The following is a 12,033-nucleotide window of genomic DNA, read 5'->3' as shown; positions in this document are numbered from 1 at the left end:
GGACTGGGTTAAGTGCAGGTGTGGGGGGAGTGGGGGAAGGTGGGTGGGAGTAGGAGTCGGAGGGGTTGGGGGATGGGGGAGTGGGAGTAGGAGGGGTTGGGGGAGTCGGAGGGGAGGGGACGGGGAGGGGGGTGGTGGAATGGGAGTGGGGGGAGTGGGAGAGAAGTGGGGGGCAGCGGGGAAGGGGTGTGCTGGGGTGAGTGCGAGAAGGGTGTGTGGGGGCTGGAGTGGGAGAGTGTGGGGCGGAGTGGGGGAGGGGTGGGAGGGGATGGGGGGATGGGCGGGGAGCCATGGGGGAGTGACGGGGGGTGGTGGGGTGGCTATTGGTGGGATTGGGGGATGGCTGGTGTTGGGGGAGTAAGGGAAGGGCAGTGAGAGGGGAGTAGGGCAAGCGGAGTGGGAGAGAGGTGGGTGGGAGCAGGTGGGGTGGAGAGAGGGAGGAGTGGGAGGGGTGCAGTGTGAGGGGGGAGTGGGAGGAGAGGGGTGGGGGAGCAGGGGGAGAAGGAGGGGGAGAGGGAGGGGGAGGTGGGGTGATGGTTTGGGAATGGGTGGAGTGGGGCGGAGGGAAAGGGGGTGGTGGGGAGTGGGAAGAGGGAGGGTGAGGTGAGTGGGAAGAGGGAGTGGAGTTGGGGTGAAGTGGGAGTGGGCTGGGTGGGTAGTGGGATGGGGGTGGGGGAGTTGGGGAGGGGTGGGAGGGGATGGGGCTGTGGGTGAATGGGCAGGGAATGGGATGGGGGGTGGGCAGGGAGTGGGGGATGGGTGGGAGGTGTTGGGGGGTGGGGGGATGGGTGGAGAGTGGGGGGAGTGGGTGTGGGACTGAGTGATGATGTGTTGTATTTGCCTGAAACAGAATAAGGAACAGGAGACGCTGTGTATAAAGTGAAGTAGCAGAAGGGAGTGACTGTTGATTTAATGCACAACAGCGTAACCATTCATTAAGTACAAGCACATTGAACAACTAGTCAGATGCAATAGTCCAAACTCATTGCATTGTTATCATTTTATATGTCCCTCTAACAAACCAAATAAGCTTTACATAACATATACACTTCTGTTGATACCAAAACAGTTATATTCATGGCTTATTCAACTTTAAGACTATATCCAACTGATCATTAGGATTAAACCATAATAAACAAAGCATTAAAAATGCATTCCAGTATTGAACTCAATCTTTATTATGTATTTTATGGCTTTCCTAGGCATTGGAAATAATCAAACTGTATGCATAGAACCAGCTTTTCTAAGTAAAGTCAATGTAAATCATAATGTCCAGAACATCTTCAGCATAAGATAAACATATCACGAGTAAGCATCTTTTGTTGCTTGGTTGTTCTGTACAACAATAGAAATATATCATCTTACCTGAAGCATAGGAAAGAACAGTAGACACTGTGTATAGGTTAAAGGAGCATGATGGTCACCTTGCGCAGAGTATTTCCCACTCCTGACCAGATTGGTCCATTGTCTCTATGGGAGTCTTTGGTTATGGATTGGTCCATTATCTCAGTTGGGGTGTTTGGTTGTGAATTGACTTTTAAGAGTTAAAAGCTGACAGAAGGTTTATTTGCAATCAATTATATATCAAACACAGAATGTTGGATAAACCAAGTGATAGATAAAGAAAAATATAATGTGGGGATGATTTCTTGGGGGTCACACAAATACAACAGTGCTGTTAATGTGAATGCAATTTATCTTCATACAAGTGATATTTCCAATATATGAAATGCTGGTACTGAAGCAGTGAGCGGCGAAGAGAACAAGCACAGATGGAAGATTGAGAGGAGAACCCTAGGGCTGAATAAGGGAGATGGAACAAGCAGGAAAAGATGCTAGGATAGGGAGGTGAGGTGGCGGGGAGTGGGGGAAGGATTTAGATAAGATGTAGAGATAATCAATCTCTTTCTTTGCGTTTAATCTTTCCCATCCCTTTACTGTGGCACCTTGTCCCATTCTGTCCTCCACCTATCTTATCTTGAGATTATCTTGATGGCCCTTCATTGCTCCTCCACTACACTCGTGTCTTAGTGTCCTTAGCTACTTCTATTTTATACCAATGTTGTCTACATGAGGAAGATACATCAAGTACATCAGCATGAGTGTCATTAACTTTAGCACTCAATCCATTTTGTTCTCTTCTTTATACAGCATGTTGCATTTGTGAAGTCTTCAAGCATTCCATCTATAGAGAATCTCTAAAAATAAAGCAGAATTGAGTCTGTATTTTCACTGTGGGCAATAAGTGAGTGTGACAAGTTCTTTGGTGAGATTACTCATTTATACTCTATTTACAAGCACAAGAAGCTTGTAACTGCTGTCGAGAAAGACCCATGACTTAGTTTTAACTGATCACGATATTGGAGAGACCAAACTTAAACTGGGCGACCGCTTTGCAGAACACCTGCGGTCTGTCCGCAAGAATGACCCAAACCTCCTTGTCGCTTGCCATTTTAACACTCCACCCTGCTCTCTTGCCCACATGTCTGTCTTTGGCTTGCTGCATTGTTCCAGTGAAGCCCAACGTAAACTGGAGGAACAACACCTCATCTTCCGACTAGGGACTTTACAGCCTTCTGGACTGAATATTGAATTCAACAACTTTAGGTCGTGAGCTCCCTCCCCCATCCCCACCCCCTTTCTGTTTACCCCTTCCTTTTTTTTTCCAATAAATTATAAAGATTTTCCTTTTCCCACCTATTTCCATTATATAAAAAAAAAACCCACTAGAGCTATACCTTGAGTGCCCTACCATCCATTCTTAATTAGCACATTCGTTTAGATAATATCACCAACTTTAACTTTAACACCTATGTGTTCTATTATACTATTGTCGTTGACATCTTTTGATGATCTGCTTCTATCACTGCTTGTTTGTCCCTACAACCACACCCCCACCTCTCTCTGTCTCTCTATCTCTCCGCCCCCCCACACACACACCTTAAACCAGCTTATATTTCAACTCTTTCTTGGACTCAAACTCAAGTTCTGTCGAAGGGTCATGAGGACTCGAAACGTCAACTCTTTTCTTCTCCGCTGATGCTGCCAGACCTGCTGAGTTTTTCCAGGTAATTCTGTTTTTGTTTTGGATTTCCAGCATCCGCAGTTTTTTTGTTTTTATCACGATATTGAGTGTTACTGTTGCTGTTTGGACACCACATGCACACATTTGTTACTGTACTCAATCCATTTACTTGGTTGTCACATCTAACGCAGCATTATTAAAAGGTAGTGGTGGTTAGGTTAATTTTACTTTCCAGAACCTGAAGCAAACTTAAAAATAAAAGTTGAACAACTGCTTCAATAATTTTCCTGAAGGAATTCATAGCTTAAGATTTCAAACTGGGGCACCAAGACATGGAGGAACTTTTAAGAGAATCTTGAGAGTCATCAGATTTGTGTATTTGTGGGCCTATTAATGTGTTATTTCTGTTACTGTACATAAAAGGCTTTCTATAGTTAAAGCACTGTTGCATTTGGGTAGCTGACACAATCATTTTTCTGTTATACGCAAGAGTTCTTGGAAATCTTAATTTTTGTGGCCGTTTCCACCCCATATAGAAAATTTTGAAAACCAGGGCTCTATAATATGAAGGCTGTATTCTTAAACTAGATGTTACAATTGCCACTTAAGCACAGAGTTATTGTATGCTAATCATCTAGGTTGTGAGCTTGTCATATGAATTTTACTCAAATTTACATTATCGCCTTTGTAAACAAGGATGACTTGATCGAACAATATCAGCGACCTGCAGAATGAGTTATTTTAGTTGGCATTTGTTGTTAACGATATCTTACATGTCGACAGAATAACCGGGGTATTGTGCCTTCCTTTGGTTGGGGACACCAATATCTGGAAAGGGAGGGAGAGAACATTATGTTCACCACGGAAATGTGGCTCTGAGCCTGGCTGGCCTGGATCGGGGCCACTAACATTCTGAGGGGCTCCCCACCAGAGACCAAGGAGTTGTGTCAATCTTGGGGCAGAACATGCCTGCCACAACATGGAAATGCACACAACATTTCAGCCTGGATCTCTGTACTGAACTGGGGATTCTGGATGCTTGGGCCTAATTCCTAACATTCAAACCAGGTGAACCAGGAAATGGAAAGGGACGGAGCTGGGAATGTTGCAACGTTCATTCCAGGGCAAATTCCCAGACCGAACCAACCCAGATCTCATGAAAAATTGCAGGAGATGTGAAATAGGAGCCAATAATTTAATTTATTGGATGCGACATGTATTTTGCTGAACAGATTTGTTAATGGAGAGAGTAATTGAGTGCAATGCATTCTTTAATTACATTTAATGATCAAGTGGGTGACAACAGCTACTAATTGAAATATCTGTGGAAAATATAATATTTTCCATGCGGTTCCTTGAGCAAACTTTCCTGCAAACGGCAAACTTTATTCTTTTTATTTTCCCTCTTTGATGCACAAAGCTACTCAAAATGGTCTTTGCATTTTACTTGATTTGTTCTCACATGGAAAATTTTGGCCCACAATAATATTACAATATTGACAATGGGCGAAATTTTCCATGCCCGCTGGCATCGGGTGTCATGGCGGGCATGAGTGAACAATATGGTGGGAAGGCCAAAAATCGGTTTCCCAATCGTCTGCTCCGCCTGTCAGTGGCACGCCGCTCCACATTGGGAACTTCATTGTAACACATCTGCATATCGTTATAAGCCCTGCTCACCAGAATTACACCACCTCCCCCACCCCCACCCCCACCCCATGCTGGATCAGCTGGACATGTTGCTGTGATTGCACGCCGACACATTTTACAACTGTACATAAGCAATGTGCAACTGGTGAGTTGCACTTCGCTCGGGACTTTAAGGTTTGTTTACCTACCTTGCTTCAGGCAGCACTCGCAATCATCAGCTTCAGGCTTCACAGGCAGCACCACATCACCGTCAGGGGTCTCATGGGCAGTCTCCACTTGAGGGACCAGCCGTAAGACGGTGGTGGCTTTTCAATGGTTGCTGGGACGTGGCTTGCTTGGGGAAGGGGGAGAAGTTGCCTCAGTTAAGGGAAGAGGCTGCAGGGCTAGGGCATTACTGGGGAAGGGAGGTATCCCAGGGTGTGTGTGGTGACACATGTTGATCTGTGCAAGTGGCCTCAAGATGGTGAGGGCTGAGGAGGCATCTCCAGAGGAGATGAGGCCAGATGGAGATGTGAGGGTGTGTGTGAGAGAGTGGGTGGTGATGTCTCTTGAGCTGGCAGTGAGTGAGATGCCAGTGAATGTGTGATGGGCTTGTGAATGGGTGGGTTTAGAGTGATGAGATGGTTGCCTTACCCTGGCAGCATGGATGAGATCATTCATCCTCTCTCTGCACTGGATGGCCAACCTCTTCTGTGCGGCATTGGCACTGACCACCACTGCCATCACCTCCCAAGCTGGAGTGGCGACACTACTGGACCTCCTGCGGCCAGAGTGGGGGCAGAGGACATTGCGATGGTCTCCAACGGTATCTGAAGGTGTCCCAGGGATGCATCACTGAATCAGGGGGCTGCAGTCTTCTTGCCTTTCGGGGTCATGTCTTCTGTGCCGCAGTCCTGGGCTGGAAGCACTGAGAGGTCTGCACTTTAAATATGGCACCCGTCGTGGGGAAGCAACGTGGTGATGGTGTGATGGGTGAATGGGAGGTCGCCCGCCAGTCAAACAGCATGTTTCCCTGGAATGCATGATTAACGAGGTGGGATTGGGAGAATAGGGAGCAAAAACTGTCGTTGTGGTCAGTGGGTAAAACGCCCTTTGTCCCACCCACTAACACAGTTACTGCAAACGTGGGACAATTCCGCCCAAGGTATTGGGTTTCTTTCACTCTTTCTTTGCAATCAGTTTGGTTCTTGCCTCTTTCTCAATCACTCTGTTTTCTTTGCTCGTTGCTTTTCCATTTCTTCCTGTCAACCATTGTCAATCACTTCTTTATTCAATTTTCACACTTTTGGCTTTTCCATCTCTTTCTGCTCCATTTCTATCACTTCGTTCCCTCTAGCCTTTATATAATGCATAGCATACATTTCACTGATGGATGAGATTCTCTGAGTATAGAAACTGATGTTAATGGGAAAAATACACGGAAATTATTGTCCTCACAGCACTGACGGAAACAGTTTCCATTTACATAAAGCCTTTAGAGCAGGCATAATCACTGAAGTGTAATCAAGAAAATAAGTGCTGAGCCAAAGAGCTGAGGGTAATCAAAAAAACTTGCTCAAAAAAGGTGGGCCTTAAGGGAGGTGAAAATTGAGAGGGGTTTAGGAAAGGATTGAGAGAGAGGAGGGCCTAGGTGACTGAAAGTACAATTGTGAAGGGAGGGGAATATGTACGAAGCAAAAGCCAAAAGTCCTGAGCATTTAGCGAAGAGGATTGTAGAGATGGAAGAAGTTAAGAGAGAGGGTGCAGTCTGAGCTTTATTTTTTTATCCTCTCATTGGATGTTAGCATCACTGGCAAGGCCAGCATTTGTTGCTCATCCCTAATTGCTGTGGAGAAGTTGGTGACGAGCCACCTTCTTGAACCGCTGCAGCATTTGAATGAAGTGGAAGGTAATAAAGATAAATCCCTGGGGGAGTGTGGAGGTAATGGTACTAGAGTGGGAAGAGAAGCCATTGCTAGAGAACATCTGGCAATGATCAGATAGGCGATTTGAACCAAGTGAGGAAAATAATGCTGAGCTGAGGAGAGGTATTGAAGGAGGTTGGTGTGATTAATTATGTTGAAGGTTGCAGAAATGATTGATCCATTGAAAGCAGTTCTGTGCTAGACCAGTTTATTGTCTGTTTTTTTAAAGCCAGAAATATTTAACTAGAATTTGGAATTGTAAGGCTTGATTTTATGCTGTGGAGGAGTCCTTGCAAGTACATATATTTATGGTTAGCAGCAAGGTACAAAGCAATAATTGAATAAAATGCTTCTGGTGTGCAAAATACTGGAGATGAAGCTCAGTCAGAAGATAATGCATGTCTTTAAAATGCTAAAAGCCATGGGTCCTCTTAAGAGCAGGTTATTTAGATTAAACTGTGGCCAGGAGGCTGCAAGATATGGCTGCGAAATTACCAAGCCTCGAGTGACACCAAAGATTGATGAAAATGTTCCTCTCACAGAGTAAATGTGTACATGAGAACCCCACCAAAACTACTGTACTGTATCAACTAAAGCGGGTGTTAGTTGGAAAGAAGAAACTCTTCCCTCTATTCTCCAAAGCAATAGGAAAAACCTAACGTGAAGAAAGTATACTTAATTGAGCTCTTCTTGAGAGATGCTAAGAGATTCTTAGAGAGATCTAATTAATGATTTGCTACAAATTCACCATTTTGGGTTTTCAGATATGAAAGCACCTACAAGAATGAGGTTGAAAGTAATAATTAAGCTTAGTCCAGCCTAGGATGAAAACTATAGCTCTTTACCTCCAATTTACTTGAAGTCATCCTAAATGAATGAACAGGGCCAGTTGAAGAATCTTGTAAGATAGAGTCAGACTTTTTTCCCTGGGCTCCGGAAATGTTGATTCACGGAGAGCTCCAGAGCCAGCAGTCCTTTAATAATTCATGTAATCGAAGATGATTACATTTTCTGAAAGCCGCAGTGACAAAATACTGGTTATCAAAGAGCTTGATGTACATAGCACTGTAAATGGTCCATCCCTCAATTTATATTACATAAGTGGGAGTTGAAGCAGCTTATGGTTTATATCTATTGCAGAACACTGTCTGATTGCCTTTGGAACAAATGTGTAAAGCTGTAAAGGGCTGTTGGGCTATAATATGTAGGGGATGTTATACTTGCAGGAATGATTTGATTATTCTAGCACATGGCTGCACCATCTCCCAGATTCTACCCTCTAAACTTGAAGTCATCCGAAATTCTGCTGCCTGTGTCCTCACTCCCATCGAGTCCCCCTACATCGACTCCTGGTCAAGCAAACCTCTATTTTAAAATTTTCATCCTTCAAATCCGTCTATCGCCCCATCCTTTGCTCATCTCTGTAATCTTTTCTCGCCCCATTACCGTTCAAGGTCTCTTCATTCATCTAGTCCTGGTCTATTAAGCATCCCCAATTTGAGTTTCTCCACCGTTTGTGGTTGTGCCTTCAGAAGCCTAAGCCCTATGTTGTGAAAATCCCTTCCTAATCCCCTCTGCTTTTCTACCTCTCTTCCCTCCTTTAAGACTCCAATTTCAACATATCTCTTTGACCAGGCTTTTGGTCATTTGCCTTAACATCTTATGTGACTTGGTGTTAAATTTTGCTTTAAAATGTTTCTGTGAGGCACTTTGGGACAGTTCATTACATTCAAGGCACAATATAAATACAATTATATAAAAGCAAAATACAGCATATGCTGGAAATCTGAAACAAAAACAAAAATACCTGGAAAAACTCAGCATCTGCGGAAAGGAACACAGTTGATGTGAGGTGAAATATAAGCTGGTAGAGGGGGGTGGGATAGATAGAGCTGGATAGGGGGCCAGTGATAGGTAGAGGCAAATAAGAGGTTGCCAAAGATGTCATGAACAAAGGGGCAAAGAGGTGTTGATGGTGATGATATTATCTAAGGAATGTGCTAACGGGGACATTAAGGGTAGCAAGCAGGACAAGCTAGTGGCAGATGGCCCTAGTGGGGGTGGGGTGGGGAGAAGGGATCGAAATGGGTTAAATGGTGGAGATAAAACAATAGATCAAAATAAATTTAAAAATAGTTGGTAAAAATATATATATATATTTAAAAAAAAATTATAAATTATTGGAAAAAGGGGGAATCGGAAAGAGGGTGGGGATGGAGGAGAGAATTCAGGACCTGAAATTGTTGAACTCAATATTCAGTCCGGATGGCTGTAAAGTGCCTAGTCGGAAGATGAGGTGCTGTTCCTCCAGTTTGCGTTGAGCTTCACTGGAACAATGCAGCAAGCCAAGGATGGACATGCGGGTATGAGAGCAGGGTGGAGTGTTGAAATGGCAAGCGACAGGGAGGTCTGGGTCATGCTTGCAGACAGACCGAAGGTGTTCCGCAAAGCGGTCACCCTGTCTGCGTTTGGTCTCTCCAATGTAGAGGAAACTGCATCAGGAGCAGCGAATACAGTAGACTAAATTGAGGGAAGTGCAAGTGAAATGCTGCTTCACTTGAAAGGAGTGTTTGGGCCCTTGGACGGTGAGGAGAGGGGAAGTAAAGGGGCAGGTGTTGCACCTTCTGTGGTTGCATGGGAAGGTGCCGCGGGAGGGGGTTGAGGTGTAGGGGGTGATGGAGGAGTGGACCACGGTGTCCCAGAGGGAACGATCCCCGTGGAATGCCGCCGGGGGAGTGAAGGGAAGATGTGTTTGGTGGTGGCATCATGCTGGAGTTGGCGGAAATGGCGGAGGATGATCCTTTGAATACGGAGGCTGGTGGGGTGATAAGTGAGGACAAGGGGGACCCTATCATGTTTCTGGGAGGGAGAGGAAGGTGAGAGGGTGGATGCTCGGGAGATGGGCCAGACACGGTTGAGGGCCCTGTCAACCACCGTGGGTGGGAAACCTCAGTTAAGGAAGAAGGAGGACATGTCAGAGGAACTGTTTTTGAAAGTAGCATCATCAGAACAGATGCGATGGAGGCGAAGGAACTGAGAGAATGGGATGGAGTCCTTACAGGAAGCAGGGTATGAGAAGCTGTAGTCGAGGTAGCTGTGGGAGTCGGTAGGCTTGTAATGGATATTGGTGGACAGTCTATCACCAGAGATTGAGACAGAGAGGTCAAGGAAGGGAAGGGAAGTGTCAGTGATGGACCGGAGAAAGAGTTGTGGGAGGGGGCCCGAGTAGGATATAAATAAAATTGTTTGGTGGTCTAGTGAAAAAATGCGGTGCTTGGTATGCAACTGAGTCATATAGACCAGGATGATCTTAGATTCAATTCCTGGAGTCAACTCCATGCACACTTTACCCTAGATATGAATTCTGGAAAATTCTTCCACAGTCGGGGCATCTCAACAAAGCCTGTTGACATTTGTACTTGACTTCTTCACACATGCTCCTTCCAATATACATTACTGGATAATTGACGGGAATGTTAGCTTGGATTTATATTTTTAATCCCCCTGCTCCACAACTGGTCCTGTTGTCAATGCTCAAATCCATTTAATCATGGTATTTATTTAATGTTTGTGCTTCCCAAAGCAAGTTGAAACCTGCAAAGGATTACATTTCTGTCTGAAGTTTAAACATTTAAAGAAAGCACTTTGCAAGCTACAGATAATGGTCCTCTTTCCTCTCTCTTAGCACCTCTCTTAGGGGTGCTAAGGCCAATTGTAAAACACCTACAGCTGCCTCAGCTCAGATCAGCTAATTCAGCAGAGGCCGAAGATTAAGGGCGGGATTTTCCCGTCCCACCCACCGCAGGAATCATAGCGGGTGGGATGGAAAAGGTGATGGACCAGCAGTTGGTCCCATTGACTCCTGGCAGGCATCGCGGGTTTGGAAAATCCCACCCTAAATCTTTTTCCTTCCTGATCTGTCCGACACTACTTCACTTCTTGCTAATCCCCAAGGGAGAAGGGCAGGATGACCATATCGCTGTTTATGTTGTGCCAGCCTTGGCTCAATTGGTTGCCTTTGAGTCGGAGGGCTGTAGGGTTAAATGCCAGGTAATTCCAGTGTCCTCAGCATATAAGCTGGGCTGACATTCACTCTCACTGCAACGCTGAGGGGAGTGCTACATTGTTTGAGTTTCAGATGAGGCGTTAAATTGAGGTCTCATTTGCCTGCTGGGGTGGACCTAAAAACTCCCGCGTCACTGTTTGAACAAGTTCAGGGGGGTTTGTTTCTGCTGTTCTGGCCGAAATTTGTTGCTTAATGAACGTCAGTAGAACAGATTATCCAGTCATTATGCCATGGCTGTTTGAGGCCATATTGTTTGCTGTGTTACATTATAAAGGCATGTTAGCCTTTATTGCAAAGGGATTGGAGTACAAGCATGAGGGAAGTCTTGCTACAGTTGTATAGGGCTTTGGTGAGATCACAACTGGAGTACTGTCCACAGTTTTGGCCCCCATATTTAACAAAGGCTTTACTTGCTTGGAGGTGGTACAACAAAGATCTACTAGTTTGGCTCTTGGGAGGAGAGGGTTTCCCTATGATGAGAGGCTGAGTAAATTGAGCCTATATCCTCAGGAGTTTAGAAGAATGAAATGTAACCTCATTGAAACATACAATATTCTGAAGGGGCTTAAGCTACATTGTTGGAGGTGCGGTCAAGGTAGATACTGATAAGCTCCTTCCCTGGCTGCAGAATCCAGAACATGGGGCCACAGTCCCAGGATAAGGAGTTAATCATTAAGGCTGAGATGAGGAGAAGTTTCTTCACTCAATCTTTGGGAATCTTTGGCATTGTCTATCCCAGAGGGTTGTAGATGCTCCATCGTGGAATATATTCAAGACAGAGGTTAATAGATTTTCAATCACTTGGGGAATGAAGGGAAATGGGGAGTGGGTGGGAAAGTCGAGTTGAAGTAGAAGATCAGCCATGATTGTATTGAATGGTGGAGCAGACTCTATATCTTATGTTCTTACATTGGTAACTATGATTGAAAAGTACTGCATTGACTGTAAAATGCTCTGGTTGGGTGCCATATAAATGCAAATCTTTCTTTCCTTATGTAACAGCTAACAACTACTTGACACTTGTGGGTACAATGTCATCACATGACACAGCCCAACAACCTTGCTCAAGTACTCTGGTACAGTGTTTCACAGTAGGTCATAAGTAACTGCTTGAACTCCCAACTGTGTAACATAAATGAGGAATCGTCATTTGCGCTGAATCTATGAGTCATGGCCATTAATGAGCTCAGTATTTTGCTGTTGCAGCTTTTAGCATTGAGATGTAATGAGCCTTCAATAATCAATCTCCCTCTTAGCTACATCCTGTCCCTTAATTCAAAATCAGTCATCTTGCGTAATTGAGTAGGTTGAAAAGCAGAATAATTAGAAAATAGGTGAAAATATTAATTAAAGTATGAAAGTGCTGTGGTGTATTGCAACCTTTAGTA

Source organism: Carcharodon carcharias, chromosome 10 (genome assembly GCF_017639515.1).
Source record: "Carcharodon carcharias isolate sCarCar2 chromosome 10, sCarCar2.pri, whole genome shotgun sequence".
NCBI lineage: Eukaryota > Metazoa > Chordata > Chondrichthyes > Lamniformes > Lamnidae > Carcharodon > Carcharodon carcharias.
This window is presented reverse-complemented; position numbering follows the sequence as displayed.